The sequence below is a fragment of the Leucopleurus acutus genome (genome assembly GCF_964270905.1).
Source record: "Leucopleurus acutus genome assembly, chromosome: 17".
NCBI classification, from domain to species: domain Eukaryota; kingdom Metazoa; phylum Chordata; class Mammalia; order Artiodactyla; family Delphinidae; genus Leucopleurus; species Leucopleurus acutus.
The window spans coordinates 33166367-33183176 of record NC_139159.1 but is presented as its reverse complement, the minus strand read 5'-3'; the positions used below and the strand labels follow the sequence as shown (position 1 = coordinate 33183176).

The 16810-nt window shown below is 41.7% G+C and overlaps 1 long non-coding RNA gene across 1 annotated transcript in view; it reads right to left on the bottom strand.

Annotated features, from left to right (window-relative positions):
* Nucleotides 1-933: 933 nt before the first annotated feature.
* Nucleotides 934-16810, bottom strand: part of LOC309974253 — a 91215-nt gene continuing 75338 nt past the window's right edge. Inside the window, exon 4 of the long non-coding RNA XR_014326873.1 lies at nt 934-981. This is a non-coding gene — a long non-coding RNA (uncharacterized lncRNA). The remainder of the gene's footprint in view (nt 982-16810) is intronic.

The window sequence follows — 16810 nt, the reverse complement described above, 5'->3', positions numbered from 1 at the left end:
TGCTATATATATATATATATATATGATATTCAGGTTAATTTCCTATTCTCTCTAAGGAAGTAATTGGTTGGTGGGTATGAGAGATGGTGTGGCTTCCAAAGGTGAAAAGTATTATTTTGTTGTAATTTCCAGCTACCTAAGGATGGGAGAGGCCAAGGACACTGCAGTCAGTATATTATGTGGAGCAGGTTATATTGTGGTTTCTTTATGAACTTTTATATGTTTATTTTCTATGCAAGTTTGTGTTCTCCTTTTTGAGTTTTGGTAGATAAGTGTTTTGTAACTTTGGAATACTTGGAGTTATATATATAACATATATATATATTTTTAATGTAGTAGTTAAAGCCGTGGAGTGTACTAGTCTACCTAGGTTCAAATTCTGGCTTTACCCTATGACTTCCCTGTGGCTTCCTCTGCTCACCTATTAAAAAGGAGGATAATAAGACTGCTGTGGTGAGTTATATACTAAGCGCTATTTAAGCATTTGCTATAATGATCATGTATACTCGAAGGCAAGGAACTTGCCCCTTGATCGTCTCTGTATTCCTAGTGCTTAAGAATTCCTAGTGCTTTCCTGGTGCATTGTCTTAGGATAGAGATAGCTCAGTATAGTTCTTCTCACTATAAAGTACTGTTACGTTGAAAGTCTTTGCTTGTGTACTAATAATCTATGACATATCTGCTGAGGACAAGGAAAGGAATGGTTTTAAAAGTGCAATGGATAACAAAAGATTGTATGATGTAATGCCTTTATTATGTAATTATAAAACTAACAAATGATCATGGTAGAAAATTTGAAAATCTCCTAGACAAAAGAGACATCAACAAAATTTGGAGTAACTTTCAGAGTATAGAGTTGTCCATGAATATTAGTGCTTTCATATTTTCCAGGACTTTAAGTAGACTCTGCTTCTTAAGAGTCTATTCATGGTATTTTACTTTAATGATGTTTTCATCATGGGGACACACACACACAGAAATCTGTTAAAAAAAAAAAAGACATGTAAATCACTGATGTTTCAGATAGCCACATGAAATAAAGTGAGAAAGGTCAACAAGCTGAAAGAATGTGGAGTAGCATCTCCTTAATTGCTTACATAACTCTGATAATTACCTCTTTGGATAAAGTAATTAATGGGGAATCTAATTCAAGAAAAATGTATGAACTGCAAGCCTTCTCGAAGCCAAGTATTTCTTTCCACAAAAGGTTACTTTCCACGGCCGTGCTTCCTTATTACCTGACAGGGAAAGAGTATTGTATGGCAAAGGATCTTCCTGAAGGAGGGTGCTTCCCACACTGATTCTCATAAATGACTTCGGAATGACTGTTGCTGTATTACCAAAATCTTAAACTAGGATATTTTTGACAAATGCGGTCCTTAGTTAATTTTTAGAACTACAAACTGTCAGATGGCTCTGAAATAACAATTGTCTGGCTATTCTTCAGGGTGATCACAATATGGAAATGACCTTGAGGTATCACTAAAAAGCAGGAAGGTGTGAGTCTTCCTTTGGTGCCAGAGTGAAATGCGAGTTGGAGTCGGAAAAGAGGCCCACAACCAAGTGATAGAGAAGGAAATGTGAGGTCATTAGTGAGAAACCAGGTTGAAGTTAAGGTGAAGAGGCATGAGGAAATGGGCAACTGTTCCAGTATTCCAAAGATCATCAAGAAGCATATCCATGAATGTGGTTTGTATTGCAATCTGCTGAAAAAGAGACAAATATCCTGGCCTGGCCTTCATGGAGATTATATTTTATTGATTCTGATAATAGATTATTGTTGAAAAGGGCCTCCTATAAATTATAACCATGCAAAGGCAGCAAGATAATTTATTTTCTTTATGTATGTGTTTCTCATTCCTACTCACTTCTATCTTAGGGGAAGAGAAAATCACAAAAAGCAAAAATGTCAATTCTCAGCTATTCCTTTTCAAAATAATTTTTTTTCCAAATTCCAGTGGAGGCAATAGGTTAACTGTTAACATTTGTAAGGCTCAAAAAGCTAGATTTTTACAAAGTGTAGCCAAATTTTATTACATAAATAATAGCTTTAGAAAGAATATGTGGTGATGCAAAGTTGGAAAAAGGTGGTTTTTCTTCCGTGAATGGCTTCACTGTGTTGGGAGAAGAGGCACAGAAGAAATCAAAGTAATTAAACATGGGGTGAGTTTTCCTGATAGGGGACTCTAGTGCTTTAAAATAGACTAGATAATCCTAGGGATAATCTGAGGGTAGAACAGACCAATGCCTCATTTCCAATCTGGTACCCTGGAACAAAACAGTGTATTTCCTTTGAGGTCTTGAGAGGTTTTTCTTCTGCTTTGTTTTGTTTTTGGTTTATTTTGTAATCAACCCTATTAAGGTATCATTTACATACAATAAAATGCAGACATTTTTAGTCAATGGTTCAGTGACTTTTAATTAATGTATACATTTGTATAACTACCACCCCCATAAAGATAGATAACAATTCTAAAACCCTAGAAAGTTTCCTCCCAGGCTTTTGCAAAAGTATCCCCATCTCCCACCCCAAGGCCACCACGGATCTGTTTTTTATCTTTAGAGATGACTTTTGCCCAGTTTACAATTTCATGTAAGTTGAATAATACAGTGGGTGCCCTTTTGATCTGGCTTCACTTGCTCAGCATATGGTTTTTGAGATTCATTCATGTTGGGATGTTTTAAACCAGGACTTTAGCCTGGGTGGCTGATGTTGTCTGAAGGCACCTATAGGTACATCTGAGTCTCTGGCATTGTCACTGTCTGTTCTTGGCTCAGTATTTTCAACTTTACTAAGAAGCACAAGGTTGAAGTAGGGAAGATCATTGTCAGTATAATGGAGGTGAAGTGGGTTCTGTTATATAATATTCTCAGCAAAAATTGACCTGCTTGGAATCATTGTGTTGATAATCGACAAGGATTCTCTTCCTCCAAAAGCCCTGATACTATATAAAACTTCTAAAGGACGCTGTCCTAGGACCCTTCTTTTAGTTTTCATATTTTGGGAAACATTTCTGGAGAATTCAAATGCTCGCAACCTGAAAGAAGCAATTATTCACCTGAAGGCTAACTCTGCTAAAGTTGAGTTGTCCGATCTTTACATGCTGATAGAACCCAAACAGCCTTGCAAAACAATGCTCTCTTGTTGGATATAAGCATATAGATTGTTTAACATGGACGTGTATATGCAGTAAAGTGAAAAAACAGAGAATCTTTGAGCTTCCCTTGCTGGGTTTTTTTATTTTTTCATTTAAGTTTCTATAGCATATGCTAATAATTCACAGTAACCTCAGGGTAGTTTTAGGTCCACTCTTTACATAAATGTTGAAGTACTCCATACCCACCTTTTTTCTACCTTCCTTCTTTTCTTCCATCTTTCCTTTCTAACTTCTTATAATCCATTATACTTAATCCTGCATTTGCTGAGGTGACAATTAGTGTAGGAAAATACTGTGAAATTTTGCTGTTCAGAACGCATGTTGACCAAATTCTATATTGAGAAAAGGTCTGGATTTACCCAGAGTAACCCTTTCTCAGCGTCTTTGAATAAAGGGCATAGAAAGTGGGCTATATATAGTATCCTGACAGGTATGTAGAATTCATAGCAATTGCCCTCAAAGAGCTTACCTAGCGTAGATGCATATGAATGCATTTAATGATTGCTTTTTTGGCAGCAGTGCCAACGTACGCAGTCTGTTTGGTTTTATATCATTCTCATTACCTGCTCTTTACCACTGTATACACTGCTAATGGCGTGGTTTCTATGGCTTGTGAATTTCTCGGCCAAATAATATGTAATTTATTGCACACTTTAGTGTAGAAGATGGAGACTCCATAACTTTTCGTGTGCTCTTTGCCCCTTTGGAATGTATTACACTGAGATCAGTCAAAGTAATAAATTTATTTCAAATGTGCGTGATAGCTAAACATCAATTAGGACTGATAGGCAATATTTCTGCTTCCAGCAACATAACAGTGTTTAAAGACTAAGTCATTGAACGTGGAGTTACTGAACATGGGACTCAGTTCACTGGGATCCATTCTTAGAAAAATAAAGCAAAACTTGAATTGGATTTGTGTGGCTTATTCAAGTAGTAACTAATCAGCTACATCTTGGTGAACTTAATTTGTCACAATCGTTTGGTATTTTATTAACTGTCTTCCCCTTCTTCCCCCGACTCTCACGAGAACGGATCATGAGTATCTTAAAACATACTAAGTCGTCTTCCATCCCTGTTAATCTAACTACAAAAGCACATTTTCCTTATCCAATGCAACTTACTGTCTTTTAGAGTAGCTGTGCTTTAATTCTCTACAAAATTAAAACCAGCAAAGAGAAACATTTTCAAGGAGCCACCAGATTGTAGCGCTTTAGAAAGAAGACTTTAGAATTAAGGGCAACTGTATCATTTTATAGCTAAAGCACCTGAGGCCTAATGAGGGAAGGTAACCATCGAGGTTAGGGAAAGGGGTGGAAGATCAGGTTTCCAGGTGAGAAACAGTCTAGAGGGACTCAATCTGAGCAGGTCAAAAACTGAAATGAGGCCACGAATGTTCTGGGAAGGCTGGCATCTGGCCTCAAGTGTGGGATTCAGACAGGGAGTGGACCCGGGGGGAACTGAGCTTCTGCAGTAGGCAGAGAAGTCCACCTCATCTCCGGAAAGTGCCACTGACATCGGAGTTGAGGGGAAAGAGCAATGAATTTCAGTCCACCTGAGAAAGCAGCCAGTCTGATTAACTCTGAATTTAGGCTTATTTTAGATACTTCTTGAGAAAGAACTTGGACAAGAGCAAGTTCCACGCAGCCTCTATTAAATCCATGCCCAGTATTTTCTGGTGGAGCTGCTAAACCCTCCAAGTGACTCCAGTATTTTAATTTCACTCTATATTTAATTCTGACAGTTCTATGATTGATTATTTAATGGGAAAATAAGTAGGGTCACAAAAGAGTGTGAATGTATTTTACAAGATGATGATGGGCGGAGTGGAGCAGTCTGGAATAGGACACCAATAAAAAGGGATCTTGGTAAAGAAAAACGTCTATTAGAAATGGAGAGGAATTCGCAAGGAAATTAGTGCCTGACACCACGCCCTTCTCTCTTCATGTTTAGAAGCTAGTTTCTAATTTTATTTTCATAGGAGATGTGCCTGTGATGAACTGTCTTTTACCTCCACACTATTTATCACATGGACATTTTGTGAAGTTTGTGTGAGAGAAAGCAAGTATTAGAATGTGTCTTGCAAGGAGCTATAAACACTTCCTGGAACAATCTAGGGTAGAAGGAAAAGGAAAGGAAGGTGGAAACAAAGGAGAAAGACAGCTGATGATGCTGGAGTCTCTCGCTGGGATTTGTGGTATCTCTTTTTGAAACTAAGTACAGAAAGTCAGAACTTGACTGTTTCCTGATCACGGTTTGTTTTCAGTTTTGCTTTTTTCTTGCTCTCTCATCAGTTATTCCAGCCATTGCTATGTCATTTTCAGTTTCAGTAAGCATGCCTGTCTTGTTTCCATTTGCATTATTCATGCAAACCTTGATTGAACTGATGACCCCGAGTTATCAAGGAAACATTAGATACACCAGTAGATACATTTCTTAATTTTAGAAAAACATTACCGAGTGAAGGTTAAAATAACTCCTCTTCAATTTGTCATTTAAAAAAAACTTCTCCTAACATACAATACTTCATTGTCTAACAATGCCAGATAAATGAAGAATTCCTATGTATTCATGAATGCAGGCTAGTCTGTATATTTTTTGGCAGGTATGACCGTTACCGAGGGTAACGGCCTGGTTTGCTGGCCAAGTCCTGTCTCCTAGAAAGTTGTACTTTCTGTTGTCTTTCAGTTGGTCCATTGGGTATCAGAGGTGAATTTATAAAACTATACTTACCTTTACACTTAGTTTTTTCTTTTGTTTTGTTTTACTTGAAGTATAGTTGATTGACAATGTTGTGTTTCAGGTGTACAGCCAAGTGATTCAGATATATGTATTTCTTTTTCAGATCCTTTTCCATTATAGGTTATTACAAGGTATTGAATATAGTTGCCTGTGCTATACAGTAGGACCTCGTAGTCTATCTACTTTATATATAGTATACACTTACTTTCTGTGATACACGCTGGTCAGACCACATGATTATTTACACTTCTGATATAATTTTTTCTGGTCCAACCTCAAATCTTTGATAAGATATTTTTTAGCATGTGTGTGCTCTAAATTCAACAGTAGTTATTAGAGATATGGTTTTGCACTAGGTATTCTTCGTTCTTTTGTTCTCGGCCAACCAACTGAAAGTTAGCTTTTATAATCTGGTTGGTTTGCTAGATGTTTATGACTATAATAAAAGTCTTACATTTTGCCTCATATCTTAAAACACAATCGGAATTAGCAATGGATATTTTGCTATACATAGGCGCTGTGATATAAATATAGTTTCTAACTTCAAAAACATATAGCCTAGAAGGGAACACAGACACATATGCAGCAATTATGGCAACTGCATTTGTTTACTAAGTGAAATAGTACTGAGATGGATAAAGTGCTAACAAGCCTTGAACAGCCAAATCAGCTTCAAAAATAGATGTGCAGTTCTTTAAAAATCTTTTTAACATTTTTCCAGCTACATGTAGAATATAACTTAGCATAAAAACGGTATGGGTTTTATTTTAAGTAATTTAGCATTTTGACATCCTCATAATGAAATTAAATCCAGAAGGAGGTTCCTCTCCATGATCTCTTGAAATGGTCCTTGATCATCCACAATATTTCCCATCATCACAAAGGTGGTACCAAGGGCAGGAAACTCCAGCATTATTACAGTTTCATAAAGCAAAGTCAATTTTAAGAATATAATGTCCCCAAATTGATAAAGGTCTTGATAGATAATTTCAAGGGAAGCATACATTATTTTTTGTTTGTCAGAGGGCAAAAATATTTAGGTTGAGTTAATTAATGGTAGAGTTTTTGAGTGGAGAGTGTCCTTAAAATATTATGTAGATCTGTACTGTCAACAGATGCTAGCCACGTGGCATTATTTATATTTAAACAAATTTAAAAATAAGATTAAAAAATCAGTTCCTCAGTTGCATTTGCCATATTCCAAAGATGTTTATTAGCTCCATGTAGCTATTGTATACTGCACTGCACGGTACAGATATAGAATATTTTCATTATCACCAAAAATTCTATTGAGCAATACTAAAATTATACCCAGATATTCACAGAGAAGGCAACCAAGTCTCAAGGAAATAATATAACTTCCCCAAGATCACACAGCTATGTTTTTAAAGAAAAAGAAAACGACACAAAGGAAATAGTAACAGAGGCATTAATGAAACCCAGTAAGTTTCTGGAGCAGTCAAAGTAGGGTTTAAAAGTGCATACTTAGCTGTTAGCAGGGCTGAAGCTCTTGATGGTTGGTAAGATCTACCTGCCTGAATTTGGACATTAGCATTTTCTGCAATGAATTAAAAGCAAAAGATCCTTTCAGCGAATGGCTACCAGCTCCATAGTTTTAGCCATTGCCGTGCTTCCAGGTTATGTTTATCACTTTCATATACAGGGCACCACTGTGAGATGTGATGGTTTATTTGACCCCAGAGAAATCAAGAAATCTTATGTGGGTTATGGCTATATTTGAAAAGGTTGGTTTTTAAATGCATCATGCAGACTGGCCCTGTTTTAAAAGGGATTCCTGCCATCAAATAATCAAAATGTAAACTCTCTTCTCACCTTGCAAAAGTCAAAGATAGTCCCTGCATCTTTATTATTTCGTTGAAATCCAAATATTATTTTTCCATTCTCTAACTTGTTTTCCTCACAGTGTGATCAACTGTTGCCAAGGAAGGAAAGGTTAGATTTATCAGTCAAAGTTTGCTAAAGGCCCCCTAGGTAACTGAACCCTCAGGAGAAACAATCGTCATGTATTCTTTTTCTGTTGTTTCAGTATCTTCGTAAAGAGTCATTTCAGTATGTTTGGTTCTGTAGCAGAGGTTCTGTGAAGTGCTTATCTTCCTCAGAGGTCCAGAAAGCCTGCGAGTCTGTGGGTAAAGATGGGTAAGGAGAGAGAGGGAAGGAGGCTAGAGAGAGGCTCAGTGCTGATAAGGATAGTGTTCTAAAGCCTCCTGGGGGTGAGGCTGGGGTGTACAAACACCCACGACTAATCTAGACAGAAACTGAATAATCAAGGGGACGACCACTGTGAAGCCATGTGGTCACCTCTCCCTCTAGAAATAAACATTGCCCTCAGTAAGTCTCCCTCCTGCCCCAGAAGAGCATTAGGAAGGTCTGGAGAGGGGGATTATTGGCAGAAATGGAAAAAGCAGGTTGAAGGGATTAGCCTGGAGCAGAGAGCCCAAGAAACCCAAGCCAGTAGATGGAAGGCAGACTTTTCCTGGAAGTCTCCAAGCCCAAGTCAATTTCTAGGACCACCAAGTACAAGTCAAACAGTGCTCATTTAACCCCTTTGGGCCCCCACGGGAGTGGAGGAAGGCTGGACAGAGAGGGAGAAGGGGCCATTGAAGGTACAGTATTTACTATGGGATTTAACTCCTCAAAGGCCTCCCAGTAGCTTCAGATCTGCTCAAGAATCCTTCATGTCCTGCTGGTTTGCAGCGAGTGGCTCACAGCTTCAAGGCCTCCTCTGCCAGATGGAGAACTATTTCAAACATCCTGCCTCTATTTTGTACTCTAGCAATGCAGACAGGAAACCTGACCCCATTTTCAGGTTCTAAAGAGAAATTCTAAGTACCTGAAAGACTGAGGAACATGGTGGCTTTTATTTAAGATGTGGAGATAGAGAGCACGTACCTGGACTTGGGCCTGCAGCAGCACCGAATTGCACCAAGAGTTCCCTTTATTTTCTCTCGCATCTCTGTTCCTCCTTTTCTGTCTGCTGGATTAGCTATGGGGACTCCAAGTTCTTCATTGTGTGGTCCTGGTACCAAGATTCTCCTGGGAATTATAAAGCTATTCACCTTCTACATCGAGCACTTCTTTTTTCCCCAGCAACATAAGTCATCCTTAAGAAGGGTCAGGGTGCTAGCTCTTAAATATATATTAGTCATCCCTTTGTACATTAAATTCTCTTTCTTGGAGACTGCTCCTGAGATGGTGTTCACCGTGCTCCCAGCTGGCCTCCTGAAGTTCTGCCCTGCCTTCCCCACCAGGTACAGTTCAGGAGCTGCCTACCTCAGGGTGATAGGTTATCTTCTAGTTGCTTTATTCCTTTCCGTTTTACATTTAGAGAGTATAATTGGAATACATAAACTTCTCTGTGACCACAGCTTTATTTGTAACCCACAGGTTTTGTTATGGCATATTTTCATTATCATTCAATTAATAAAATTATAATTCCCATTGCGACTTTATCTTTGACCTACATAATGATCAGAAGTATGTTTTTAATATCCAACTATTTGGTAAAATATTGGTTATATAGTTTTAAATTTCTTGCTTATTCGGAGTCTTGTTTTATAACCAGAATATAGTCAATTTTATAAATGTGCCACGTGCACCTAAAAATTTCTGCGTGATATATATATTCCATCATTGTTGGTGCGGTGTTTTATGTAAATTTAGGCCGACGTTTTTAATGATGGTATTCAGATCTTCTATAATCTGCTGATTTATTGTTGTGGTTCTATGTTACTGATCTAGGTAATTTAGATTTTTCTATTTCTACTTAGATTTTTGGAATTTCCCTTCATATATTGCATTGAAGTTTAGATTTATAATATATTCCTTGTAAAGTAACAGTGGGTTTTATTATCCTGCCTTATCGCCAGTGATACTTTTTGCTTTCAAATCTATGTTAACATTAAAAAATCTTCTTCAATTTTGCTTATTGTTGTTATGCCATAATTGTTGAATCCTTTCATTTTCAGTCTGACTCTTGTCTCTTGTAGGTGGCATAGAATTAGGTTTTTTGTTTGTTCAATAATCCTTGTCCTTTAATTTGAGTATTTACAGTTAATGTATTTTCTTACAGACCGTATACTCCTTGTTTACTATTTGTCCCACCTTGTTATGTTCCTTTTGCTCTTCTTTCTTCGAGATTTCTTCAAATTCCATTTTCCCTTGTATTAGCTTGTTACTTTTACATAAATAGCAGTTACACATGTACCATGACTTATTACCTCTTTTACTGCTTCTCAAGCAATGCTGAGATCTTAAATTTCTTTTACTATATTTTCCTCTTCCATTTGTTTTAATGCATTCTAATTTTTGATATATTTTATTATTACCCTTTTGTGTTGTTAGATTTTATTTAGGTTTATCCACTTATTTATCCTTTCTGTTATACATAATTCTTTATAAAGTCCTTATTTTCATCTGTGATAATCTTCCTTCTGCCTGCAGGTCTCCCTTTATAATTTAATTCAGTCAGTTCTGATGAGAAAATATTTTCTAAATTTTGTTTGTCTGCAAATTTCCTTATTGCATCTTTCCTTCCAAACAACATTTTCTCTGCCTCTAGAATTCCCAATGGGCAGTTCTTTTCTTTAGCACTTAAAAATGTTATTCCATTATTTTCTAGTATCCATTCAGTTTCACTGAGAAGTAAGCTGTAATCTTAATCCTATTGTTCCTTTGAAAGTAATCTCTCTTTTTCATCGGGCTGCTTTTAAGATGTCATGCTTTTCTTTGCTATTCATGAATTGTACTGTGGTGATCTTAGGTGTGGTTTTCTTTGTATTTGTTCTTGTTGCGCTTTTTTAGTGCTTATTGAATTTATGGCTCCATATATTCCTTTTAGTTTTAGAGAATCTCAGCTGTTAATATTTCTGAAATATTGTTTTCATCCCAATCTCTGTATCCTTTTTTCTTTGGACTCCAGTTTATACATATGATAAAAATGTTTACTGTGGCCCATATGTCTCAAATGAGCTTATGTGTACTTTTTATTCTTTTCGTTTCCCGTGCTTTAGTCTTAATATTGTTACTACTCTATCTTCCAGTTCACTTACCTCTCTTTACCTGTGTCCAATCCACTACCGAGTTTTAAATTTCATATAATTTTTAATTCTATCAGTTCAACTTCAATCAGTTTATAGTTTCTAGTTGTCAAGTTAAATTCTTCACCTTGTCATCTATTTTCTTGAACTTGATAATATTTACCAAAATATGTAAGATCTTTAATGTTTAGGTCATCTATGATTCTGATTCTGTTTTGTTTTTTATTCTAATTCTCCTTTTCTTGGTAGTCTTGGTGGTTCTTCAGTGAATACCAGACTTGGGATATGACAAGTTGTAGAGAATCTGAATGACATTACAGTTGCCCTTTGGACAACCTGGGTTTGAACTGCACAGATCCACTTATACATGGATTTTTTTTTCAATAAGTAATACAGTACTACATGATCTGTGGTTGGTTGAATCCTCAGATTCAGAACCACAGATAAGAAGGGCCGACCATAAAGTTATATGTGGATTTTTGACTACACAGGGAGTCAGCGTCTCTAACTCCAACATTGTTCCAGGGTCAACTGTATTTTCTTGAGGACAGAATTTCCTATTCTTAGGTAGGGAGCAGAGGGGAAGATCACCTCAGTCACCTGGACCAACTTCATACTCATTTTCCTTCTTTATAAGGTTCAATGTAGATGTTGCATCAACCTTCCTAACACACACACACACACAGACACACAGACACACAGACACACAGACACACACACATATGTAGAGACTTCCAATGTCCTAATTCATATCATTAGTTTTCCATTGGGCCACAAATCTTTCATAGGTTCTGAACGCCAATTTTGTCTCTTCAGCATTATGAGCCAACTAAGTCTTTGCTTTGACTTCAGTTAGCTTTTGTTTGACTTCTTAGCATCTTGTCTTGTCTACCTATTATACGTGGAAAATACTGCAAGGGAACACTGTTGCTGAATGCAGCTCCGTTCTCTGAATCTTTACTCTCTCTGTGATTTTAGTCCTTAAAATTCTAGCTGCCTTGTTATTTCTCAATTCCAACTCTGGTTTCCTTAGTCCTATGACATTGTCCTAAGATCTACTGGCTTTTCTACCTCTTAGGAGCCACATTTGGTTTCTCAGACTTTTGCTCTTCATCAGTAGTTTCTAAATGACTGGGCTAGAAACGCATGTGCAAAATATTGTTCTCACTTCAGTGACCTTCTTTCTCTATTTTACTTTTCTAGGTCATGGCTACCTCAGTAGCTTTCTAACGCTGACAGTCAAATGTTGCTTATGATTTATCTGGCCTTTCTAGTATGTTTTCCTAAGGTAAACTGATATAGTTGGAAACAGAAGTTTGTACCCACCATTTAAAAAATTCTGTTTTGTCTTTCTATGAATTCTCTTTTTGTCCCATCTTCTGTCACTTTTTCCTACCCAAAATTCCCATTCTCACAGATAGATTATTTTAAGATTAAAAATTATTATTAAGCTAATATGTTAATTTTGAAAGGAATTAATTTTGCTTTGAACAAGAACACAGATTGGTGAATGGAACATGGAAGAATCCTTAAGACTTTTTTCATCTCTAAGAGTAGTATCCAACCATCGGTACCATCATAAGTTTGTCAACTATGGAAGAAAGCAGTCTTTATAAAATCAGCATTTTTTTTCTTATTTTTTTTATTTTTTTGGGTGTCACCAGGACTTGCCTTAGACCACAACTCCTGGCAACACCAAATATAAATGAACCCTGTTACCCATGGGCGTTTACTTGGCTCTGCCACCCTAAGATTGGCCTCCTGGCTCCTTAACCCCAGGGGACTCTAAGCCCTGGGCCACATTCTTGAACCCAAGCCCTGCTCCTCTGTCAGTGGGCAGAATAGTCCTGATACCCCCTGGACCAGGGACTGGGCACATGGCCCACATCTGCCACCACACGGGTCAGGGCGAGAGGGAAGAGGGACCTTGACATTCTCTTCTGGTTTCCCTCTGGGGCTTGGAGTCAGATCCAGGCAAAGACCCCTCCCTTCCGTGTGGAGCTCCTGGCCCCTCATTTGCAGCGCCCAAAACCTGCCTCTGGGGAACCCCTCATTTTGCTCCTTTCTTTGGCTGAGGGTGCTCAGGAAGGAAGCACTGCTGAGACCCAGAATCCCAGGCCAGAAGATGCCCAACGAAGTAGGCTAGGCCAGCCCCAGGACATGATACCGGAACTCCCTCCTAAACAAGACTGAACTCATCACACAGATGGGGAAACTGAGGTCGAAGAGGGCAACGGCTTACTGGCGGAGCCTGGAGCAGAGTCTCTAATGGACACATTCCATGTTACCACCAAAACATGGGATTTCTAGAGTGCAGCTCACCCTGTGCTGACCCCCCCTCTTAGCCTGGCCACCAAGGTCTCACCTCCATAATCCCATCCCACGACACCCCCTTCCTGTGTCCCACACAACAGCCGGATTAGACCCCTTGCCCTCAGGCTGTCGTTCACAGGGCTCCTTCTCCCCGAAGCTCCTTCTCCCACCTCTGCCTGCCCAAGTTCAACCAGCCTCTTTAGGGTCCGGCTCAATGCCAGCTCCTTCGTGAGCCACCCAGAGCCCTCATGCTCCTCTAACCTTCCGAGGTGCTTTGCCTCCACCCTCACACCCCGCGCTCTGTTGTCCACGTGAGCTGTGGTTACGGAGTGTGAGCTTCCTGAAGCCGCAGACCACCTCCCCTCTGGGCCCCAGCACCTGGCGCAGTACCCAGCACTCAGTAGGTGCTCAGTAAAATCTCCTCCTCATCTGATGCCCTGCCATGTCCTACCGATAACTGACAATAATGCCTATTGTTTACCGAGCATATACCATAAGCCCGGCTCTGGTACTGTCTCCCATCCTCATGTGATGGACCCAGGTCACAGAGGTTGTGTGACTTTCCTGAGGTCACAGCTCTGGAACTGGAACCCCACGGGTTCTTGTGCCTATATGAGTCTCCTTTCCTTGCCACTCACCTCTTCTAGGTCAGACCACCATCATTTCCTCACCCTGTCCTGTCACTAAAGACTTCCCATGACTCCTTGTGGCCCACTAGACAAAATCTAAACCCCTGAGCATGGCATCTAAACTCGGTGACATCTGGCTTCTTCCCTCTTTGCAGCTTCTCCTCTAGTCTCTGAGCATCACCTCAGTTTCCAGCCTACTGTACCTTGATTTACTTGTAGGCTCTGCACATGCTTTGCCCTCTGCCTAGAACACCCTTCCCCTACTTTTCCTCCTGTGAACTCCTACACATCTCTCAACATCCAAGATCAAGGGTTACCTTCCATTCTAGTCAGATGAGACAAGCAGCAAACGAATTGGACACAAAATTGAGAGCTCTACGAGGGAAGGACCTGTGTCATCATAGTATCCCCAATGCTTAACCCATAATCAGTGCTCAGTCAACATTTGTTGAATGAATAAATGAATACTCTATATATTCTTGTTGACTAAACGGAGAAATGGCAAAAGAATACAAGGCCACAGTATGCAGGGCTGGAGGTGGAAGGGAAGAGACTGAGGCCAGGAAGGCCAAGGACGTGGTGGAGTACAGTAACAAGTACTTCAGGGGCTGCTCTGCAGCAGAGCCACGCTCTTGGCAGAGGGAGTGTTTGTGAGAGACAGAGGAAGGAAAGTGATGGTGTGAGGAAGGCTCTGAAAGTGTGTGTGTGCACGCACACGCGCATGTGAGAAGGCGGTGGGGATATATGCGGGGGAGTGTGCGTGTGTGAGTGTGCTGCATTTGTGAATCAGTCTGTGAGAGCGGTGCTGAGGAAGTATGTGAAGGAGCGCGTGTACGTGGCTTGTGGGTCTGTGGCGGAGAGTCCGTGCGTTCTATTTGTGCATGGGGGTCTGCGTGAGAAGGCGAGGGTGTGGGCCACGAAGGCTGTGCCGGAGGTTGTGCATGTCTGCGGGGCGAGGGGGTGGGGACAGTGATTGAGAAAGACAACAAGGAGGGGACACCTAAGAGGGGTGTGAGGGAGAAACCGTAAGTGTGCGGGCGTGGAGGGTGTCGTGAGCACGTGCAGGAGGAGACGGTGTGACCGTGAGTGTGCACGACGCGGAGGGTAAGGTAGGATGTCAGGGCGCTGCTGAGGGTGTGGCTGCATGGCCTCGGCCACGGGCCGGGAGCCAGAGGTGGGGGCTGGCCCTGGGCCCAGGGTGGGGGGCTCTGACCGAGCAGAAGGTTCCTCAGAGTTCTCCCTGGAGCCACGGGCGCCAGATCACCACGTCCCCAGGTAGAGAGGTCGAGCAGGAGGCCCAGATGTGTGTGTGCGCCTCACATTTTGTCCACAGCAAAACCTCTGGGCATTTATTTGTCTTTGTCTGTGTCCGGGTGTGCACGCCTGTGCTTGTGTGCGTGCTGCCGGCTGTGTGTCTGTGCCTGTCTTTGTCTCTGTATGTATCTGGGCCTTTGTCTCAGTGTGTGTGGCGGTTGGTCTAGGCTTGCCCACAAGACTGTGTCTGGGGTTGTGTGTGTCTACGTGTATCTGTGCCTGTGGGGCACCGGGCGTCCTTGATCTGTGCATGTCTAAGTAGGGCTGCGAGCATCCCCCTGGACCGCCTGTTTGTATCTCTGTTTGTGTGGCCTTAGTGTGAGTGGGAGAACGTTGTGCTTTGGAGACTGTGGATCTAGATCTCAGTGTATCTTTAAGTGTGAGTGTGTGCTTGTGTATCTGCATGTGAGAGTCTGCCATGCGTTGTAGTATGGAAATGCTTATGTGTGTCTGTGGAAGGTGCGTTTGTGAGACCAAGGATCTCCGTGTGTCTCTGTGCCTCTGTGTGTGTATGTGTGTTGGGTGTGAGGGGTTTGTCACAGACTGGTGAGCAAGTTAATCTCAGACTCCGTGACACGTGGAATAAAATCACGCTCCCATAATGGGAGAGAACCAACTCTTCACCCTCTGCCCTGGGGGAGCCAGTGGGGGCCAGGGCCAGGCTTAGGCCCCTATGCAGGGCCCCCTGTGGCCTCAGCACCCTACCCCCGCCTCTCCTCTGCCACACCAGGCTCATTCTGCCTCCAGAGTGCCCCGGTGCCCACTGCTGGCTGGGCTAGGCTCCAGGACATGTGACGGAGCCTTAGAGGCCTGTCCTGGGCCCCACAGCCCCACCCACTGCTGAGGAGGGCCCTGCCCCAGATGGGAGGGCGGGTGCAGGAAGCAATCTTTGGGCCCCTCCTCCTCCCGGAGGAGAGGGATGAGCTGCAGGCCCGACCTGGATCTTCCATCTCTCAGCAACAAGATTCCTGGTGAGCAGGCTGCGAGGCTTGGCAGGGCACCTGCCGGAGACCCGCCCTCACCCGCCAGGACGCCTGGGTCCCCAGGGCCGGGCAGCAGCGGGTTCCCTGGGGAGCTAGGAGGGCCCCAGAACTTCAGGCTACAGCTGCCCGGGACTATGGGAAAGCCAAACCCTTCCAGGCTCCCACCCCCAACCACACACGGCTCCTCAGCCCCCCAGGCAAACCGCCACCCTTCTTCTGGCCTCTCCCCAGCCTCAGCCATTGCTTCAGAAAGCAGACCAGCCACCAGCACCACCCACTCCCTACCTGAGCCTCAGCGCACACCCAGCCTGAGTTCAAGACCTCACCTCTGGGTTTGAGGGCTCTCAAGGCCAGGACTGTGCTGCTTATCTCAGAATGGGGCTTCTGAGGACAGGGCCATGTGTCCCGCAGCTGTGAAATCCCTCTTGGTCTTAGCACTCTTTCCTGACTGAGCAGTCAGGCACCAGGAGAGGATTTCAAACCCAAGGCTGGGGAAACTGAGGCAGTGAAGCTCTCTGCCCTGCCTACCGTTATGAATCAGAGGCCAAATCCAGTAGTCTAGACACACAAGTTCTTAATTCTGTCCAGCGGCAGTGGCTGCAACTTGTTCTTCC